Consider the following 23,468-nt stretch of genomic DNA (forward strand, 5'->3'; position numbering starts at 1 on the left):
ATTCCCCAATGAAGGTAATGCCATCCTGTTTATATAATACACACATGTGTCCACTTTAAGAATGGGGTGAGTGGCACTGCCACCAAATGTCATAGCTTTTGGTTATGGACCCCCCGCTGAAAATGGATCAACTGGGCAAATAGAAGGAAGCAAACAAATCTACAGCTATAGATATCAACACACACACCCAGAAATGGGGAGAGAGATCAAAGGCAGATCACAGCTACCCAGGAGGCACATCAAGAAGATTCGCATTGGGGCAGCAAGATCAAGGCCCCCAGAAGACCTTTTCAGGAGTTCCAACCATATCTGGAGAGAAATCAAAGGCTGAATCCTTGGCTATTGCATTTCAAAATAAATAAAGACTCCTCTACTTCCTTCACAAAAGATCAGCCAAGCTAAATTTATGTTCTAGAATATTACCCTGGGAGCTGTCCCTGGAAGAAATCATTTTAACCCTAATACTGCTCTTTGTTTTGAATCCAAGTCTTCTGCCTTTGCCCACACAGCCATTAGCAGACAAATTAGAAAAGCATCCAATCAAAAAATATTTATGGAGCAAAATGATGCAAAGTGCTGTGCTAGGGGAAGTGCCAGTCCCCAGAAATTATTGAAGCATGTCTCTCAAAGTATTCTAAACTTCCTCTAATATTAGTTCCCTCTTTAGGGTTAAGAACTGCCTTCCTTCTTTTGAAGATCCTCCTTTAAGTCTCAAAATTCTTGGTGTGAGGATAAAAGATTAGGTTGACAACATCTTTCCAGAGGAGAAGAATGGCTGACATCTGAGAGCATAAGACTGGGAAGAAGTCAGGAAACAATAAAAGAGAAGAGGAAAGAAAGGTAGAAGGAGAACCAAGAAAAAAGACTTTATACTTCAACGTAGTTATATATCGTGATAAAGAGCCAAACAAGAATGGATTTTCTCTGTATGCTAACTTCTACCAATTCATAGTGGCTTTCTGGAGCTCTGTGCTGAGGATTGTGAGCCCGCTTCTGGACAAGGGAGGAGAGGTAGAGTGGTGGTACACACAATGAGTATTTTCTAACCTTGCTACAGGTGAAGAGCACAGCATTTGGAGCCCGAGTATCTAGATTTGAATCTGGGCTCTTTCACTTACAAGCTCTGTGATCCTGTGCACATCACTGTACCTCTTTGCCATTCAGGTTCTTTATCTATGAAATAAAAGTTGAAACAAAATTTACCCTATAATTGGTTAGGGTATGGTTGCAAAATGTTTGGTCTCTGGCTAAATTAAGTAGAAATAATTTATTATCAGGTATTAAGTGGCTTACAAAATCATAGGAAATATGGAAAAGCCAGCTCTAGGATGACTTCGTGGAACACTTCCCAGTCCCTGACATCACACTGCCTCTGCCATGATGGCAGGAAAGCTGTCACCACCAGTGCAAGAAGGTGCCGCATTAGGAAGCTGCTGACTGAAAAACCACCATGCCTGTGCCACAGCCCAATGCAGCAAAATGATTGTCCACTCTCTGCTGCTTTTCCTACTTAACTCAGTTCTGAATCAAAATCTCCCAGGAGTGCCTCTGATTGCCAGAACCAAAATCACATACAGCTCTGCAGTTGCAAGGGAGTGTAAGACCCTGAGATTTTGGACTTCCAGCATGTCTAGTTGAGGAGGGCACTGTTGACAATGCTATCTGGGTGGGTTGACTGAATGCCCCGTCAGGTCTGCTGCCACATTATACCAGCTGCTGAGATTATTGGTGGCTGGCATCCCTCTGCTAAGTCTTTCTCTGGGAATTGCCATCAGTTGAAGAGAGGTACCTTATCCAAGATCAGGCCCACTCTCAGGCAGGGGCACACTACATCTAATTACCGATCCATGTGAGGGTATGAAGAACCAGACCCTTTGCCTCAAGGCAGGGTATCCCTGAAGGTCATCCCAGCTCCAGAGATCTTCACAGAATTGACTGAGTCCTTCGTTGTGACTGCCTCAGAGTTCAACTCCTTTCTCTGCCCAGTCCTACGCCGTTTATTCCCAATGGCTACTGAGCTCACAGTCATGCTCCAATATAAACTTCTTACACACAAGTATTCACCTCAGAATTTGTTTCCTGAGGAACCTGACATAAGACAGACGTGTTAGAAGTAGGTGGAATATTGAGGTTGAGCAAGCCAACCCTCAATATTCACCACAACTTTTATGAGTGATGAAACAGTGTAATTTATATGAAAAAAATCCCTAGGATCTAGATATCTGCTTAATAATAATATGATATAGCTAACATTTGCTGAGCACTTTCTACATTTCCAGATACTATTCTAAATTCTTTGTATAAACTCATTTAATCCTCATAATAAGCTTGTGAAGTAGGTACTATCATTATCCATCTTACAAATGAGGTAAATAAGGTACAAAGAGGTTAATTTCAATGTTAAACAAACTGTACATGGCAGTCAGGACTTTAACCCACATAGTCTAATTCTAGAGTTTGTAGTCATAACCACTTTTCTGTCTCAATGTTAAATTTGCAGCCAATGAAATCCCTCACACACACACACAAAAGTCTCTGCTTTGACATTTCAAAAATGTGATGGGATTAGGAAAAAGGGGCTAAAGGATTTTTATTGGGGCCTGTAGTAGGCTAAATAACACCCCCCTTAAAGTGCTCGCATCTGAATCCCTGGACCCCGTGATTGTGTTACATTATATGGCAAAAGGGACTTTGCAAATGTGATCAAGTTAAGGATGTTGAGATGAGGATATTAGTCTGGATTATCCAGGTGAGTCTTAAATGTAATCACACATGTCCTTGAAAGAGAGAGGTAGAGGGAGATCCACTACAGAAGAGAAGGTAATGTGATGGTAGAAGCAGAGATTGGAATGATACAGCAACAGGGCAAGGAGTGAGGGCAGCCACCAGAAGCTGGAAGAAGCAAAGAACGGATTCTCTCCTGGAGCCTCTGGAAGGAACCAGCCTTGCTGACATCTTGATTTGAGCCCTGTAAGACTCACTTCAGACTCCTGGTCTCCAGAATGTAAGAGAATAAATATATTTGTTTTAAGCCAGTAGATTTGTGGTAATTTGTTTCAATAGCAGCAAGAAACTAGTACAGAGCCATAGAAAATTATAGTATTGTACAGTACAGTATTTGTATAGTATATATTTGCAATATTATGTGGAAGCACCTATTGGAGGATTAGGATTTAGATCTGCCTCGCCATTGCAGCTTAACAGACAGAGTCTAATGAACTTTGAAAACACTGGCCTTGAACTTGGGACCCCTACCACCATCTACTTCAACTAGACTGGACAGTCGCCAGGTGGGGAATGAGATTCAGAGATATAACAAATGTGTACTTTGTCATCAGCATTAATAGGCAAAGCTTCTCTTCCCAAAATTTAATTTTTGGGAGTTATAAATTGCACAAAGACCAGGTCAACTAGTAAATAATACATAACAAGATTCATACTTAATTTTCAGAGTAGCTTTTTTTCTATTCCACTGACAAGTGGCCTTACACATAGTCAAAACAACAACCAGAGTTGAAACTCACATGGATCCAAACATGAGACAGACAAGACCAGCTCCCATCTGCTAATCATCTGTCAGAGGGTGAGAGAAGGGGAAGGAGGCCCCCCCGATCCAAAGGCCATTAGAACCTTTCTTTGAAAACAGAAAAATGTCTTCCATATTTAGAGAAACTTGCTTCATCTCAGCATTCTTAGCCCCTGAGCCAGCCCCTTTAAATCCTTTCTGGAACAAAGTGGACATACAGAAATAAATATAATAAATAGCTCCCCTTATCTTCACTGTCTAATTATAAACAGGCTTGGCAACAGCTTTGGTGTGAGTCAGGAAGCTAGAGGAATGGTCAGTTTCTGAGTCAACTTAAATCACCATCTCAAGGAAAACTGTAAATAAAGAGGAACCACGAACAAGATGACCTAGGCAGTGCTTCCCAAACTACCTGTGGTAAAAGAACAGGTTCTTTTTAAAAATTTCCAATCCATCATTGTCTAACACCCTTGTAAATATAATCAAAATGAATTACTAGAAAAGTGAAATGGAAAGAAAAGAGATACAAAATGCAAGCCAAATTTATTTTACTTATTAGATACAATTAACATAAGATCACTCTTTCAAAACGTTATCAAAGTTTCTGAAAGGTTACTCAGTTTCTGTAACTTATTCTGTTACCAGTTCGTAAAAAACAGTTCAAGGACTGGTATTGGTCCACAGAACACACTTTGAGAAGCATTGGTCTGTACTGCCACTCTCTAGGTTGAAATTTTAAGTCCAGTTACTGCTAGACTCAGTACGCAAGATGCCATTCTCTAGTGTCAGTTACTCTTCTAGGGAACTTCCGTCAAGTCTGTCTGACATGTACTCATTCTGCTAGCTCTGAGCAGTCTCTACAGTCTTGCAGACAGTATTTTTAATTATAATTGAAACATTTCCATAATCCTAAATAAAGATGTTTACTATTTCTAGAATTTTACAATTACCTTGGTTTCATTCTTAAGTTCAGAGCATCTTGAACTCCTTGGAATATGGAAATTGTGGAAGGCTGAAATAATGATGATTGAAACAATTTAGAATTCTAGGGCAATAGGGCAATATTGTGAAAAGCAAGTGGAATTGACTTTCTCAAAGACCTCCGCACCAACACAATTCCATTCTTCAATTGTTTCACAAATATTGCACAAAGAAAATCTGTCTGAAATTCACCTACATGCTCACTTGAAAGGCATATTGCAGGGACACCACCCCAGCACCACTGATTCAGAATCTTTTTTAGCAAAACCTAAGAATTCACATTTTAAATTAAGCAATCCATCTAATTTTTAGACACACAAATGATTAAGAACTAATACATTAGTTTTAAAAAAGTGCATTTGCAACACAAAATTATTCTCCTACCTCTAATAAAATGTGATGAAACAAATTCTCTTTTTTCATTTTTACATTCTTTTAGAGCATCATAGCTACTTAATTATGTTACTTAGATAACATAGTGTTATCTGTGTACTTAGTGTGTACTTCGGTCTGATGATTTTATATCTCATCTTCTTTCAATTAAAGTAGTTTGAAATATTTTCAAAATAAACATTTTTTCATTTTTTGTGATCTTTATCACAGAAATATTTTGACAGGAACAATATGAGATACACATCAGGAGAAGAGGTATAGTGACTGGCTTAAGGAAAGTGACACTTGTCCTAGAATAGCTATAAATCATGTGGGATTCATTTAGTTCTAGCTTAGTGGGAGAACTGAACAAATGAATCTAGAAACTGAACTATCAGCACCAAGCATCTACAGAGTGACTGGTTGTGAATATTCAGTTTGGTGGGAGCAGTAGTCACAGCATAATTTCATCCTACCTTTCTGAGATCCTGTGATCAAAAAGGGCATGTCTTGATGTTGACATCCCAGACTCTCAATTCATTTGACTCTATTGGGAAATACTGAGGTTGTTTTTTGTTTTACCCTTTCTTTGCTTCAAAACAAAGTGATTACATAAGAATTGTGTCTTTGAGATCAAGATGTCATGAACCAGGACCAGAAAAGAGAATACTTAAAGCATCCATTTTTTGAATGACTGCTATGTATCGAATATTTTATGTACATTATTTCATTTAATCTTCACAACTCTGCAAAGAGGATATTAGGATCCCCATTTTATAAACAAGGAAATGGAAGATCAGTGAGGGTAAGGAACAAATCTGAAATCCCACAGCAAATAAGTAACAGAGCCAGAATTGAACCCAGCTCTACCTTCCTCCAAAGTCTGCGCTGAGTCCAATACGCAGCGAGGCCTCCTAACCAAGATGGGTTTTACAAGTGTTTCTTTGCCTCAGCAGTGCTTATTCATACATAGATTTGGGAACCTATTGATTACTACCTATGCTTTATCCAGAATTATACTGCCTAGATATAAAAGAGCATAAAAGATATAAAAGATCCAATCACAAGGGCCGGAGTACCAGGTAAATCAACATAGCGTATTCATACAAGAGATCAGCCAACCATCTATTTAGGGACCAGAAAGCCCGATAAACATATCTGACATTCAGCTACTTAACCTTTTCCACAATGACAGTTTCTTATAGTCCTCACTCATTGAAAGAACCCCGGTAAAACGAAGGCTTTCTAAGTCAATGAGGTTGAGTTTCTGGATTTTCTCAGTGGAATCCTCTATTTCATGAGGCCAGATAAATGCCAAGATGTAGGTCAGCATCACTATCTCCAAGCACAGAGCTCTGCCGTTGGGCAACAAAGGATCATCTAATGCTTCTTGTTTTTTCTTTGAATAAATTCAAAGACAGGCTTCAGGACACGAAGTGAGTGAGTTCCTTGGGTATCAAATGCATTGATAAGATAGTTCTCAGATGAGAAAAACCTGAACTGCCCTTAAAACTTTTCTCTGTCTTAGAGTCTTGCATTGGCTACCCTACGAAGATATGCCTCTTGTCTCTCGGGGGTCAAGCAAGAGAAATGGAATGGACCTGCACAATTTGATTTCCTTTAGACAATACTGGGTAATAAATACTTCTTTAGGTCACAGGTAGTCCTAAACATTTTACTACCAAATATCTCTTTTCTTGTTTTCCCCCACAGAATACAAAAGTCCATCAAACTGCATTTAATAAACCAATTTTCAATTCCTTATGAATAAGATATGACAGCCAATCAGAGTTTAACCAGAGTAAAGATCTGTTGCTGTAAATAGCCTTCATGCAGGGAAATAAACATTTTTCTATTGGACTCCTTGGAAAAGCGGAGTGACTATCTCCCCCAGCTCACCCATTACCATCTATTAGCTGCCTCAGGATGGAGGGGAAACAGCACCAGATGATGACTTGTTATGTTCCCTGTCATCTTTCTCTCTTTGTCTTAGCCAATAGAATGCCCAGAAAAAGCCCATTTTATGCGCAAAGGCTATAGTTTTCCTCAATTAGGAGGTTTTATGTTGTTATTATTTTTCAACTAGTTTTGGAGGCTTTTTCTTTTTAGAAAAAGTAATACACTAAATGCAATGTGATATTCTAGCTTAGATCCTGGAATAGAATAAGAATATTAGCTGATAAACTGGTGAAATCCAAATGGAATCTGTAGTTTAGTTAATAAAAATGTACACATGTTAACATTTTAGTTTTAACAAATGTACCACAGTTACATAATATGTTAATATTAAGAGAAATCGGGTGAAGGGTATACGGGACCTCTAATTTCTTTGCAACTTTTCTGTAATTCTAAAATTATTCCAAACTAAAAAGTTTATTTAAAAAAATACATATTTATTATAGAAAATTTGGAAAATACAGATAAGCAGAAATATGAGGAAGTAATAGCTCAAAGAGGACTTGTCAAAATTTTGGCACTTCCAGATTTTTTATATCGAAAGATATCTTTAATTCATGCTCCGCATATTATCATCCAACATGTTTTTTACTTAATAGTAGGTGCTCAGTATATTTGCATGTCAAGTATTAATTTAGAACATTTGTCTTTTCAACATTCAATCATATCAACTATTTCCTACAAAATGTCTACATGGTGTTGCATTGCTCAGATCTATCTTCATTTATTGGAACATTAAACAATTGTAGAATTTTTATGTTGTTATTTTTTATTATTTAAAAACATGGTATGGGGCCGGCCCGGTGGCACAAGTGGTTCAGCGCGCGTGCTCCGCTGTGGCGGCCCGGGGTTCGCATCCTGGGCCCGCACCGAAGCACCGCTTGTCAGGCCATGCTGTGGCGGCGTTCCATATAAATTGGAGGAAGATGGGCATGGATGTTAGCTCAGGGCCAGTCTTCCTCAGCAAAAAGAGGAGGATTGGCAGATGTTAGCTCAGGGCTGATCTTCCTCACACACACACACAAAATATATATGGTATGAAAATATATTGGAGGCCAAATTTTTGTTTACAGTTGTACTTTTATTATCTTAATAAAAATTCCCGTAAAATTATTATTTGGGTTAACAGGTATGCCCATTTTGAAAAGAAGTATATGAGAATGCCCATTTTGCTATATCCTTCCCCAGATCAAGTATCATTATTTGGATATGAGATAATTTAAAAATATCTTTCAATTCAACAGGCAAAAAATGGTATATCATGTTTTTAACTTAAATTTCTTGACAATATACTGAGTCTGGACATATGTTAGTATGTTTACTGTCCATTTGTATATCTTCTTTTGAATTTTCTGGCTTAACCTTTTCCCCTTGTACTACTTGGGTGTTTATCATTTTGATTATTGATTTGCAAGATGTATATATATCATGTTAACCCTTTGTCTAACATGTATGTGACAAATATTTCCCACAAGATTTTATTTGTAAATTTATTTTCTCCTTTATGCTTTCTGTCCTTACTACACTTAAAAAAATCCTAACCCACATGAAAAATATATTTACACACAAATATGCATGGACACAATTTTTTTTTTGGTTGTATTTTGTGGGAAGTTTTTTACATATATGTCTTTAATTCTTCCATCTGAACTTATCCAAATGTATAAAGAACAGGGACATCCCAAAGGGATAAACTAGCATTAATTTGAAGTATCATCTTTTGAAAATATTAAATTCTTGTATATACTTGTGACTGTTTCTTGACTTTTTATTGTGTCTCCACTGATACATTTGTTGAAATAACTTGTAGGTTAATAGAAAGTTTTAATACTTTCTAGCACTATTTTCTATACTTAATTCTTTATCAAAGTGAAAGTCCCTATTTTCATACCTTTTAAGCTTCTAGATGAGGATTAGAAGCATTTTATCAAGTTTCAACAAAATCTTATGGAATTCTGATGAGAATTGAATTAAGTGAATATATCAATAAGAACAGGACGGACATCTGTACAGTTTGAATCTTCCCATCTAAGATGAGAATATGAATTTCACTCCATTTTTTTACAAATATTTATTAACATCTTCAGTGAAGTTACATATTTTTCTGCATATAATTCCTAATCAATTTTAAAATCTTTTCTTATTGGTGTGAATTGGATTTTTACCCATTCTATTCATAACTATTTCTACTCTTGTCCTCAGACAGTCGTCTGTCAACATGGCAGCAACAAGAGTGATCTTTTGTAAGGAAAATCAAATTATGTTACTTGGAGCAGACATGCTCAACCCCCACTGCACATTAGAATCACTATGAGCATTTAAAATTCTGAATGCTCAGGCCTTCCTCTGAACCAACTAAAGCAGAATCTCTGGGTGTGGGAGTAGATCATCATTATTTTAAAAGCTCCCCACATTCCACCAATGTGCAGCCAACCATCGTCCCCAAAGAAAAGCCAAAGTCTTACACGGAACAGTGCTTCGTAAACTTTGATATGTCTGAGAATTGCCTGGGGACTTTGTTAAAATGCAGATTGTGATTCAATACGTCAAGGTGAAACCTGAGATTGTGCATTTCTAACACGCCCCCAGTGGAGGCGGCTGTTGCTGGGCCTGACCCTGCAGTTGAGCGGCACAAGGACCCCTGTGCTCTGGTTCCCTGCTATTCGTCTAACTTCCCCTACTGCTCTCCCCCTTACTCACTCCACTTCAGCAGCCTCTCACCATTCCACACGGAAGCCAGCCACACACATCCCTCTCCAGCTTCAGCATTTGCACTGGCTGTTCCCCCTACCAAAAAATTCCCTTCCTCCAGCTGCTGCTGGTTACCAAGCACCACTGCGGGGGTGAATGGATCCTAGGCCCTTTCTACCTCTTACCATCAGTAATCTGTGCACCAATTAATCTTGGTGATTACTATGCAAAATTGACTATATATTCATTAGTGAATTTCATCTGTCTTTTCATCTATCTTACCTCTGCCAAAATTTATTATTTGTATTATAATGATATGGTAAAATAAACAGATTAAGTAGCATGGACATTGTGTCTTCCTTAATGTTTTGAAAAAATCACAAAATTTTCTGGACTCACCACCCTGCTGGAACATTTTCAATTTCTTCTATAAATTAAAGCTATTCTCCTTGTTTGCTTGTGTAATGGCTGGATCTCTTTCTCAGATGAACAGTGGGAGTGCAGTTTGATTGACAAAGCTGCCAAGACTATCCTCAGTGTCTATCCAGCTTACACACTGTGCACTTCTGTGTCTTGATAACTTTATATGTCACTTAAATTCTAAAAATTGGAGATGGAATTTCTCATTACCCTGTCCTTTTACAGATCCCTCTCTCTATGACCTCTTTTCTTCTTCAAGACTGCCCTTGACATTTGCTTTTGTCTACTATTTCATGCCTACAATACTTGGGGTGAAAACAAGAAAATATTGGAACCTGAGGGTTCCACAACCTGGTAAGGCATTGTCCTATTTAGTACCATCTGCTTAATAGATAGTGCTGAAATGCACACCCTGAATGCCCATTAGGCTTTACACAATGGTGTTAGGAAAACAAAGAATCAACAGGGGTCAGTAAGTTTGCTTTCCAGTTAAATAGTGAATTTTAGGTAAAATGACCAATAATCTCATCTGTGAATTTTAATCATAAGCATAAATAACTGTGGTAGCTAAACAGTGGGAGTGCAGTTTGATTGACAAAGCTGCCAAGACTGTCCTCAGTGTCTATCCAGCTTACACACTGAACATAGAGAAGGCAATTAACTGTCACTTGAGCCTAATAGGGAAAGCTCAAATCACCAATAGGTTAACCAAACGCTCAGCACTGCTCATTTCTCAAGTTAGACTGAGCGATTTGCTTCTCATACACCACATCTCTGGGTTGTGTGCAGCAAAGCTTCAGAGACAGGTTTTGTGTAAGTTTAAGCACAGTGATTCTCCCTAGAAGCCCATAGCATGAAGCAATTTAGAAATTATCCTTTTCCTCTCCCAAGGTCCACGCTGCCCCTAACCCTCTCCCCTGTGCCAACAGGCCAGGCGTTTTCTTTCTCCACCAAAAGATCTGTAAACATTGAGTCATCTGTATGGATAACTTTCCTTACATGTTGTTTTATTTTTTTAACCAGGAGAGAGTATAACCACAATTTAAACTAGTAGCAGCAGCCCAAAATTAATGAAAAACCAAAGAAGAAAAAAATTAGGATTTGAGAAAATCTGCAGTGACAAATCACCCCACACAGAGTGGAGATGAAGGGAAAAGGATGTTATGAGGAATCACAAACAGAGGTAAGAACTATTTTTAAAAGAATCTTATGAAACACCTTATAATTCATTTCAATTGCCTCTAATTTTAGATAAGAAGTCAATATGAGATCCATGGCATTTTGGTCAGAAAATTGTGTCCAAAGTAAGTCCAATGAATCTGGACACTTTCCATCCTTAATTTAGGAAATGATTAAAGATATTGACACCCACACACACATTTGATCATATAACTGTCATCATAATAGAGCATCATAGCCAAATTAAAAGCATTTATTTTGGTCCACTGAGTTTTTGGAGAATAAGTATACATAATAGATGTTGCAGGGACTTGTGGCTCAGGGAAAAAATAGAAAGTAGTAAAGAAAGTGTTTCCACCTATTGGCAATAAGAGAGACCAGTGTATGATTTGCAACCTACTCCCCCAACAATATACTGAGATAGAGAATTACTCAGCCCCTTTCCATTCCACAAGACCTTCTCAGAATGAATATGTTAGGTTGCATCTCGTGAAATTGTTTTTGAACTTCAAATGTTTTTGATTTTCAAATGACAATTCTATAAGATTCAACCTAGTAGATTGGGGTAGAGGAAGTGAAAGGTGAAACACAGTAGGATTTTTTAAGTCATCACCTCCCATTGCCACCCCCAGGAAACCAAAGGGTACAGCAAAGCTGTTGGCGCTCAGTCGACACCCTACCACCTCTTGCAAAAAAAGAATGCCACCAACTGATAGGGAGTTCATTATTATAAGTGGCAATTTGATAGTATAGGAATTAGCCTAATATTATGATATTGTAATTAGAGCCAGTACTAAGCAAAATTGTGTAACAGGAAAAGAAAGTTATATGCAATCATCCATCACTATAGGGGAATTGATAGATCTGAGTTGAATCCTAAGTCCTAAGTCTGCAGTAAATGTCTGTGTTGTGTATTTTTCAGCCTATGCCCACCACCCTACTCAGAGTCTGTCTACACCATCTTGTTACAACAGCCTAGAGAAAACCTTATGCTCTCTCAAATCTTTCAACTATTAGTCTTAGCTACTCATAAGATGCATATTATGATCTAATCAATAAAGTCTTACTAATTCTAAATGAATAATAGGTATATTTGCCTTGCAGAAAAATCTGCACTTTAATAAACAATAATGCCTCCTTCCAAAATATGGAGGTCTAATGGTTGAATTCCAAGCATTGTAAAGGTTTGGGGGTCAGCAAACTTTTCTATTGCCAGCCCTGGTGGTCTAGTGGTTAAGATTCGGCACTTTCACCAATGTGGCCTGGCCTCATTTCCCAGTGGTTCAGGGAACCACATCACCCATCTGTCAGTTGTCATACTGTGGTGGCTGCATGTTGCTGTGATGCTGAAAGCTGTGCCACTGGTATTTCAAATACCAGTAGGGTCACCCATGGTGGACGGGTTTCAGTGGAGCTTCCAGACTAAGACAGACTAGGAAGAAGGACCTGGCCACCCACTTCTAAAAAAATTGGCCGTGAAAACCCAATAAATAGCAGTGTAGTACTGGAAGGTGAGAGGATGGCACAAAAAGATTGAGCAGGATTCAATTCTGCTGTACACAGTGTGACTAGGAGTAAAAATTGACTGGATGGCATGAACAAAAACAAAACTTTTCCATAAAGGGCAAGAGAGTAAATAATTTAGCGCTTATGGGCTACATGGTCTCTATTGCAGCTACTCTGTTCTGCATTGTAACTGGACAGAAGCCAGAAACAATGTGTAAATGAATGAGCATGGCTGTGTTCCAATAAACTTTATAGACATTGAATTTAAATTTCATATAATTTTTATGTATAACAACAGATTCTTCTCCTTTTTTTTTAACCATTTACAAATGTAAAAATTATTCTTAGCTCATGTGGTCATATAAAAACAGGTGGCAGGCAGGATAAGGGACCATAAGATGCTGACCCATGCTCTAGTAATACCCAAAATTTATCACATTAATAACTGCCAATTCACTTAGCAAAATGCAATTCCTCCTTACAATTTTTCAGTGTCAGTTAAAAAAAGGAGGGATGGGGGAAGAAGAAGAGAGAAAGAAAAAAAGAGAGAAAGACAGAGAGAGAAAAAGAAAGAAAGGAAAGGAAGGAAGGAAGGAAGGAAGGAAGGAAAGGAAGGAAGGAAGGAGGAAAGGAAAGAAAGGAAGGAGGGAAGGAGAAGGGAGGAAGGAGAGAAGAGGCGAAGAGAGAAGAAGGGAACGGAAGGGAAGAGGCAGAAGGAGAGAGGAGGGGGAAAAAACTCCAGAGAGCAAGAAAATTGCTCACATTTCTCCTCAGCAAAGAAATCTAAAGTCATTATCTCGGTCATGGGAACTTGTCCTGTTGTTGATCACTAGCTGCACTTCTTTAGATACTCTGGTAGATGAATCTAATCTACTCCTCTTTTTTGGCCTTTGTATTAAAAAATTGCACTTATATTTGCTATTCCAATTGAAACACTCACTGCCCACTGAAAGCTGCTGGCCTCCTGCAAAGCGAAATGATCTGAGATAACCTGGCATGGCATGACAACTTGGTTCTTATGTCAGTTCTGCTGAACACTAGCTGGATTATCTTGAGTAAGGTAATTAATCTCTAGACTGTTTTCTCATCTTTAAAATGGAATAGTGTGGCTCAAAGCAATCCATCTAGCCATACTAGGGTGGACCTGCTGGATCTCAGCCCTGTTAATCTTCTAACTTATAAAATTGTAGTGAAATTTCAATAGAGTTATATAAGTAAAATTTCTAGAAGAGTAGAGTTGCTTAATAAATTAGGACCATCGTTATTGTCCTGTTAAAGGTATACATAAAAGTCTGATATTCTACAAGCAAGAGCACAATAGAAGTAAAATTCCTGTAACCAGAAAGTTAGAGACTGAATATCGTTCAGATCAACTGTTGCTAAGCTAGCTGATAAGCCGGTGAAACTCCTATTTCTTAAATCAGTGTTAATGTTATTAACGGTGTTTCCAAAGATGGGGAAGTAAATTACACAGAGCCATATTGGTGGGTCATTTTCATGAGACATGCAGAGGAGGGAGGAAATATCAATGCCTGCCAATTGCTTTGGATTTTTATCAAAATGGGAAAGAAATCCTTATTTGAAAAGAAAAAAGAAATAATATCAAGTAAATTTGTGGTTTTAAGAGAGAATAAGTGCAAAGACAATCTTGTTCATTTTCCTAGAAGCTTAATAACTAATTTGGCTCTTGGTTTGTATTAGAAAAAAAGTACTAGTTAAACACAAGGTAGTTCATATCTGTGAGTCATAGGAAGTTCTGTAGTACAGGGAAATTATATCATGTAATTTTATGAACTGCCGGATAGTAATTCATTTAATAAAGACACGGATGTATGCTTTGCCACACAGAAAAAAGTTTTCAAGTGTTCCCATCATAACTTAGATCAGTTTTTAGATTTTAGTTCTTCTGGCCTATTTCTCCCTTATTCCTACAGCAAATATAACTTTTATAGGATAAAAAAATAAACTTTATGGAAAAGCTACTTGACTTAGTTAGCAAAATTTGTAGCCACTTCCTAGAGCTATAATCCAAGCCAGAGAAGCATATCAATAGGAGGAGAAAGATTTTTAACAACTTGGAAAACATCTTGGATATAAGTACTCGGGTTCAAAGAAAGTTAATATCTAAGCATACCATTTGGGAAGAAAAGTAGTATCTTTTTTAATAATAATCATAAACCCAAGTAAAACATCTAGTAAAAAAATATACTGTAGGGTGACTCTAATTTTTTGGTATAGATATTATATTCCTTAGGGAATAACAACACTTTTACTCAGCATTACTTCGTAATATCCATACAATAAAAACATGAGCAATTAAACCTCTACGGCCACAGCTTCCATTCTCACCTATGGCGTAAAGAGCATGGAAGTCATCACTCTCAGCCTCACAACAATTAAAAGGTGAACAAACTGAGAACCAATGTTTTTTCTTGGATGCGCAAGACCAGTTTTATGACAAACCACCATCACAAAATCTTAAGAGACAGGCAACTGCAGACAATTACAGCTGATATCTGCTTACCCTGAGCAGAAGTCTCTCGAGCCATAAACTGGTAGGAACACTCAAATGGCAACTTTGGTGAATTCCTGGGAAGTAAATATAGACCACCATGAATGAGAGGAACTCCTGGAAGCCACAGTCTTAAGGGGGTGCTGCACTTTCCTGGCTTTCTTTTCAGAAAACACACAAGGTTTTCACTGTGAACATCCAAAAAAGATGGCTCTGTCAGGGGTCAGGAAAGAACAAACATTGTGAAGTACACCCAGGGCCTTTGCCATAACAAGACCTACTCTCCAGAGGAAGAGACTTTAGCAGAGCCTTATCCCATGTGGAGTAAGGTCATTTCTCTGACTCAACCCCCTCTAGGCTTCCTGTCTAACCTAAAGAGGGGACAGCTAAGAAACGATTGTGAAGGTCGCAGCCCAAGGAGACAGGCCCACTAAAAGACTGAGCTTAATGAAAAGACTGTAGAATGCTTTCTCTCCTCTATACCTTACTCCACACCAGCAGGTCTCTAGTATTACAGCAGTGGAGCACAGCTCAAAGGGCACTAAGAGATAGACTCTAGCTCAGATAGAGTTCCCAGGGAGGCCCAAAGAAAACAAGGGAGATACAAACAAGAACACCAGAGAAATTCGCAGCCTCCGGCACCAACAGCTATAGAAAATATTAAACACAAGGCAACCTCTACCCAGATTAACATAAAAGGTCACACTAGAGGGCTATTTATCTCAATTTCTATTACTCAATAAATTATCTGGCTTTCAACAAAAAATTAGAAGGCATGCTAAAAGGTAAGGAAAAAAAAAACAATCTGAAGAGACAACCCATACATCAGAATAAGATTCAGATATGACTCAGATTTTGGAATTATCAGACAGGAAATTTAAGATACCTATGATAAAAATAGACAACATGCAAGAACTGATGAGATGGAAACTCTAAGAATCAGAGGAAATACTAGATATCACAAAAACTCTACCTAAATGAACAATGCCTTTGATGGGCTTATTGGTAGAGGGACACAGCGGAAGAAAGAACCAGTGAGCTTAAGGATAGGTCAATAGGGGCCGGCCCTGTGGCTTAGCGGTTAAGTGCGTGCACTCCGCTACTGGCGACCCAGGTTCAGATCCCGGGCACACATCAACGCACCGCTCCTCCAGCCATGCTGAGGCCGTGTCCCACATACAGCAACTAGAAGGATGTGCAACTATGACATACAACTATCTACTGGGGCTTTGGGGGAAAAAAAGAGGAGGATTGGCAATAGATGTTAGCTCAGAGCCGGTCTTCCTCAACAAAAAGAGGATTAGCACGGATGTTAGCTCAGGGCTGATCTTCCTCACACACACACAAAAAGGATAGGTCAATAAAAACTTTCTCAACAGAAATGTAAAGAGAAAAAAATGAAGGAAAAATAGCACAGAATATTAAAGATCTAAATACATGGAGAGATATTCCATGTTCATAGACCGATAGACTCAACATTATTAAGATGTCAATTCTTCTCAACTTGATCTATAGATTCAACACAATCTCAACCCTAGAAAACTATATTTTAGGTATCAACAAACTGATTTTAAAGTTTATATGGAAAGAAAAGCAAAATGCATAGAATAACCAACACAAATCTGAAAAAGAACAGAGTTGAAGGACACACACTATACTATTTCAATAATTACTATAAAGCTGCAATAATAAAGACAATGTGGTATTGGCAAAAGAAGAGAGAGATAATCAATGAAACAGAATAGAAAGAGAAGAAACAGGTCCACACAAATATAGTTAAGTAATCTTTGACAAAGCTGCAAAGGCAATTCAGTGGAGCAAAGGTGACCTTCCAACAAAGGCTACTGGAACAATTGGACATCCAAATGCAGAATTTTTTTTAAAAAAGAAACATAGACAAAGACCTTACACCCTTCACAAAAATTAACTCAAATGGATCGTAGACTAAGAAAATCTAAGTGGCCCTGAGTTTGGTGATTTTTAATGTACAAAACCAGAAGCATGATCCATGAAAGAAAAAATTGATAAGTTGGACTTTATTAAAATTAGAATCATCTGCTCTTTGAAATACAATGTTAAGAGAATGAAAATACAAACCACCAACTGGGACAAAAAATATTTTCAAAACACGTATCTTATTAAGTACTTGTAGCCAAAATATGCAAAGAACTGTTAAAATTAACAATAAGAAAATAAACAACCCAATTAAAAAGTGGACAAATGATCTGAACAGATATCTTAACCGAGAAAATATACAGATGGCAAATAAGTATATTAAAGATACCGAATGTCATTTTTCATTAGGAAATGCAAATTAAAACAACATACCTATTAGAAGGGCTAAATTAAAAAAAATAAATACCAATTTCTGGCAAAATGTGGAGCAACAGGAACTCTCATTCATTGCTGGTGGGAATGCAAAAAAGTACAGGCAATTTAGAAGTCAGTTTGGTAGTTTCTTATAAAGCAAACCATAGTCTTACCATATAATCCAGCAATTGCACTCAAAAATATTTACCCAACTGATCTAAAAATTTACACTCATGCAAAAACCTCCACATGAATGTTTACAGCAGCTTTACTCATAATTGCCCCAAATTAGAAGCAACTAATATGTTCTTCAGTAACTGAATGGATAAATAAACTGTAGTGAATCATATAATGGAACACTATTCAGTAATAAAAAGGAATGATCAATGTGTTTTAAAATATAGGTTTTATTATTATTCAAGTATGGCAAGGCCAACAGATTAGGAGATGATTGCCATTGAAAAGACAGCTTGTTATACAGATCTCAAGAGGAGGGGTCATGGCACATCACACATGGCCATATGGGGAAGCACCAGGGTCAGTCAGGAAGCAGAGAGAGTGAGGGGAAAATGTGGGCAAGAGACTTTGTTGTGGTTTTTGCAGGAAGGAATGAGCAAGGCAGGGTAAGCAGGCTAAATAGGTTTAGGATTAGCTAATTTGAATAATTTCAGCAGGGTATGGGGTGTAAGCCTGTCCCTAGTTGTCTGGTACCTGGCCCTGGGTCATTAGGGCAAGGAGATAGTGGGCTGAATGTGAGAGCCCAACAAAGAAGGTGGCTGGGGGTATGGGCTCTGGATTGGTTAGTTTGCATTTGAAAGGCATGCTCATATGTGATTTTTTTTCTATGTCTAGGAATTAGCTAGCTCTGGGAGGGGCAATCTCTCCAGGTTTCAAGATGCCAAAGCATCAAATACAGAAACTAGGAAATGTGGCTATTACACTATGAAGTCCTGCAAACTCATGGATGACAAATGCATATTGCTAAGTGAAAGAAATCAGCCTGAGAAGGCTATATGATTTAATTATACGGCTTTCTGGAAAACACAAACTATAGAGATAGTTAACAGATCAGTGGTTGTCAGAAGTTTCTGAATAAGTGAAGCACATGGATTTTTTTCATGGCAATGAATCTATTCTGTCTGTAAGTGTGGATACACAACATTATGCGTCAAAATTCACTGAAATTTACAGCACAAAGAATAAACCTTAATGTACGTAAAATTTAAAAAGTCATTTAAGATGTTGAGGAATCCTAGGATGGAATGCAGACTGTGACAAAAGAATCTAATTTTTATAATATATAAAATAATTCTTTCCTTCATGGAAGTGCTGACCTTAGTAATTATAAGACTAAAGCAAAGGAAAGTGTACATAAGCACTGCACTTTAGTTGATAAAGTTGTGTACCACGGAAATATGGCTTAGCAATTCTGAAACCACTATATATGTTTTAGTCTGCTCAGGCTTCTATAGCAAAATACCACAGACTGGGTGGCCTAAACGACAGAGTTATTTTTTCACAATTCTGGAGGCTACAAGTCCCAGATCAGGTACCATCAGGGTTGGTTTCTATTAAGGCCTCTCTTGCCACCACCTCATTGTATCTTCACATGACTTCTTCTCTGTGTGCATGCATGGAGAAATAGATCTCTGGTGTCTCTCCCTCTTTTTATAAGGACCAATTCTACTAGATTAGGGCTCCACTTGTATGACTTCATTAAACCTTAATTATCTCCTTAAAGGCCCTATTTCCATATACAGTCACACTGGGGGTTAGGGTTTCCACATACGAATTTTAGGGGGACAAAAACGTTCAGTCCATAGCAAATATATGGTGGAATAGAATAATTAGGTAAATGTATGGCAGATGGTGGAAGAAAGATTTCTTATATTTGGAGTGGGAGTCAGGGAAGAAGACTAAAATGATCTATGTGGTAATGGTTTTAGAGTTCATTATATGAACTCATACTTAGCGTAATACGGATACAGATGGTTACATATAGAAATATTTATAAATATGTCTATGTACACAGTTGAGTGTACACACCATATTTTCTTGCTCTGTCAGCCAGGAGGGCCTAGAAACAATGACACCACAGAAGCACTGAGGACACCTGACACCCAGACCTTGACCTCTAATACCATTCTCCAGTAAAAGGAACCCAAGCCTTGGAGAAATGCCTGATTCTAGGAGTGAGGCAGGAAATACACAGGATGAGCCTGGAGCCTCCTGTGGTGACAGAAAGTAAGGAAGTACTCAACAAACCCACAATGATTGTGGTATGTCAAAGGAACACAGAGGCCAACTGAAAGAGCTCCTTCAGGCCGAAGATGGAACAATTGAAACAACAAACTGTAGTATTGGATTACAACCCAAAGTACAAAATAAATAATCACGAACACATACTTATTTCAATAAAATACTGAATGAATGAATAGATAAATGAGGGAGAAGAGATAGATCTCCCATGCAGAAGAACTCCAAATAATTTATGCGGATACTCCACCTTCAGGTGGGAGCATAATCCTCTACACTTTAAGTGTGGGCTCTGCATAGTGACTTCCCTCCCAAGAGTGCAGTATGGAGAGGGGGTAAAAGAGTTATTTTATAGCGGAGAAACCTGACAAACACTACCTCAGTCAGATGATCAAGGTTAATGTTGACAGTGAGAAGTCATGTTGATGTATGTACCCTTGAGAAGATGTGATGAGAATGGTATTTTACCTCTATAGGCTTCCTCCTAAGAACACGTAATTCATGAGAAAGATATCAGACAAATTCCATCTGAAGGACATTCTACCAAATACCTGAGCAGAACACCTCAAAACTGTCAAGGTCATCAAAAACAAACTTTGAGAAACTAGCACAGCCAAGAGGAGCCTAAGGAGACATGATGACTAAATGTAATGTGGAATCCTGGATGGGATCCTGGAGCAGAAAAATGACATTAGGTAAAAAACTAGGGAAATATGAAAAAATATGGACATTGGTTAATAATAATGTATCAATATTGGTTCACTAATTGTGACAAATGTACATATTAATGGAAGATGTTAATAATAGAGGAAACTGTATGTGGGGTATATGAGAACTCTCTGTACTATCTTCACGTCTTTTCTGTAAATCTAAAACTATTCTAAAAATAAAGTTTATTTGAAATATGTACATATGGCTAGTCACATCCATTCTGTATAATGGATACAAATTATAATTTAAAGAAAAACTGAACAATTTCTTTGGGTACCTAAGTGTACCAGTGTTTATATAAGCTATGATATATATTTAATTCATATCTTCTACCTATTTATGCTCCATGCGCATTTGTCTCCTTTATATTCATTGGCTCATTCTCTGTTCAAGGATTCATTCAACGAGTTTATCAGATTGACCACATGACCAAGGTTTAGGAGGACTGTACAGATTCAACTGCTCGCTTTGTTGTTAGTCTGCATCTTTAAAAATGCTCTCAGGTTTTTAGTTGATAGGAAACACAAAAAAACCCATGGAAAATAGTAAAAGAACAATTCTCAACATGATCAGAAAAAGTAATGTGAGTATGTCATTGGCAAGGTAAAAGCTGACTAGATATTTTTCTAAAGGCTTCATAGGTATCCACAACCTGCTAAATTTTTAAAAATCCAGTTTTGTCGAGCAACCTAAGCTCAGAAGATTTTTCATTTGTCAGCGTACTGAGTAGGGCACAGAATAAGAAAAGGCTGTGCAACTTGGCCAGGCTGTCAAGCAAACTCTCTGTCAGTCAGGCTGTATGATCCAGCAGATATGACAGTGCTTAAAATGTCTGAGGGAGATAGGCAAGAATCTCTAGGTGAATCACAGTGTAGCACTGTAGGATTTGTGAGTAATGATATGCAATCCTCTGTCAATAATTGTTTTTTTTGAGAAACAGTTTCTGGCTTACTACCGGACCCTGGTAGAGACCGAATGCTTAATCATGCATTCTGTTACCATGTGCCTTGAGCTCCCCATCATTTATTGGGGTTGTCTGGCCTACAAAGCCAAAAAGTTGGGTCTGCACAGTAGCATTCCGTAATCAGATGAAAGTGATATAAAAGAAGAAATTTAAGCATATCTTGAAGGCATAAGGAGAGATGGCCAGAGATATCTGATTCATGGACAGTGACTAATGGTTTAGCTGGATAATCAGGAACTTTGACGAAACAAGATTGGAAAATTGGCCATAAGGATATCTTGGGAAGAGGTGTGTGGAAAGAATACCCCAAGTAGGCAGTGTATAGAGATATTTTTGTCCCATATGAATGCTCACCAAAGAATGGTCTCAGCAGAGGAGGACGTAATAATCAGGTGGACAAAACTATCGTCTTTTATGGACATCGATCCAACCACCACTTTCCTTGCCTGGGCTGATAAACAAAGTAGCTATGGCAGCATGATGTAGATTATGCATGTGCTTAGCAATGTGGATTTCCACTCACTGTGATGGTTAATTTTATGTGTCACCTTGACTGTATCACAGCGTACTCAGTCAGATTGGCTATACATTATTTCTGGGTGCGTCTGTGAGGGTGTATCCGGAAGAAATTAGCGTGAACTAAGTGAAGCAGATGGCTCTCCCCAGTGTGTGTGTGCATCATTCAATTCATTGAGGGCATGAATAGAACAAAAAAGTGGACGAAGGAAGAATTTGGCCCCTCCTGCCTGATTGCACTAGCTGAGACATCAATCTTCTTCTGTCCTCTTCGCGCCTGGTTCTCGGGCCTTTAGACCAGACAATTTCACTATCTATTATCCTAGATCCCTAGCTTGCAGATAGCAGATAAGTAAGACTTCTCAGTCTCCACAATTGCATGACAAATTCCTTATAATAAATCTCTTCTTATACAGATATTCTGTTGGTTCTGTTTTTCTGGTGAATTCTAACTAATACACTCACCAAGGCTGATCTAGGGACAGTTCCCAACCTGCCAACAGCAGAGACCAATAATATCCTTTAATATTGCATTCCCAGAAAGGATTAGCTAGCTACTTGGTAGCCAGCTACCAGACTGATTATATTGGGCCACTTCCATCATAGAAGAGCAGCACTTTGTTCTCACTGGAAAGTAGACACTTATTCTGAATATAGATTTGCCTTTCTGCCTGCAACACTTCTGCCAAAACTACCATCCATGAACTTATAAAACACCTTATTCACAGTCATGGTATTCTACATAGCATAGCTTCTGAGCAAAGAAATCATTTTATAGTAAGTGATGTGTGGCAATGGGCCCATATGCATGGAATTCACTGGACTTACAATGTTTCCATCACTCTGCAAGTCTGACAAAAGAGCAGAATGGCCTGTTGTTGTTGTTGTTGTCATTGTTGTTGAGGAAGATTTGTCCTGAGCTAACATCTGTTGCCAACCTTCCTCTTTTTGCTTGAGGAATATTAGCCCAGAGCTAACATCTGTGTCAATCTTCCTCTATTTTTTGTATGTGGGTCGCCGCCACAGCATGGTTGATGAATGGTGTAGGTCCATACCCAGGATCCAAACCGGCAAACCCAGGCCGCCGAAGTGGAGCATTCTGAACTTAACCACTACGCCACAGGGCTGGCCCCTAGAATGGCCTTTTGAAGACTCAGTTCACAGTGCCAGCTGGGAGGCAACATTTGTGGGGATGGAGTAATGTCACTAAAATGTGATCTATGCCCTAAATCAGTGGCCAATATATGGTGCTATTTCTCCTATTGCCAAGATTCATGGATCTGGGAATCAAGAGGTGGAAGAAAGAAACTATTACTTCAAAGATCTATCCATGAACAAAATATTTGCTTCCCATCCTTATGACTTCAAGTTTCACTGGATGAGAGGTCTTCATCACCAAAGAAGGAGTGATTCCACCAGGAGACACGGCAATAGTTCTATTAAACAGAAAGTTGAAACTACCACCTGGACACTTTAGGCTCTTCATTCCAGTGAGTAAACAGACAAAGAAGGAGGTTACTATACTGGCCAAAGTTATTGATTTTTAACTCAAGGGGAAATGGAGTTGC

Source organism: Diceros bicornis, chromosome 11 (assembly GCF_020826845.1).
Source record: "Diceros bicornis minor isolate mBicDic1 chromosome 11, mDicBic1.mat.cur, whole genome shotgun sequence".
Lineage (NCBI taxonomy): Eukaryota > Metazoa > Chordata > Mammalia > Perissodactyla > Rhinocerotidae > Diceros > Diceros bicornis.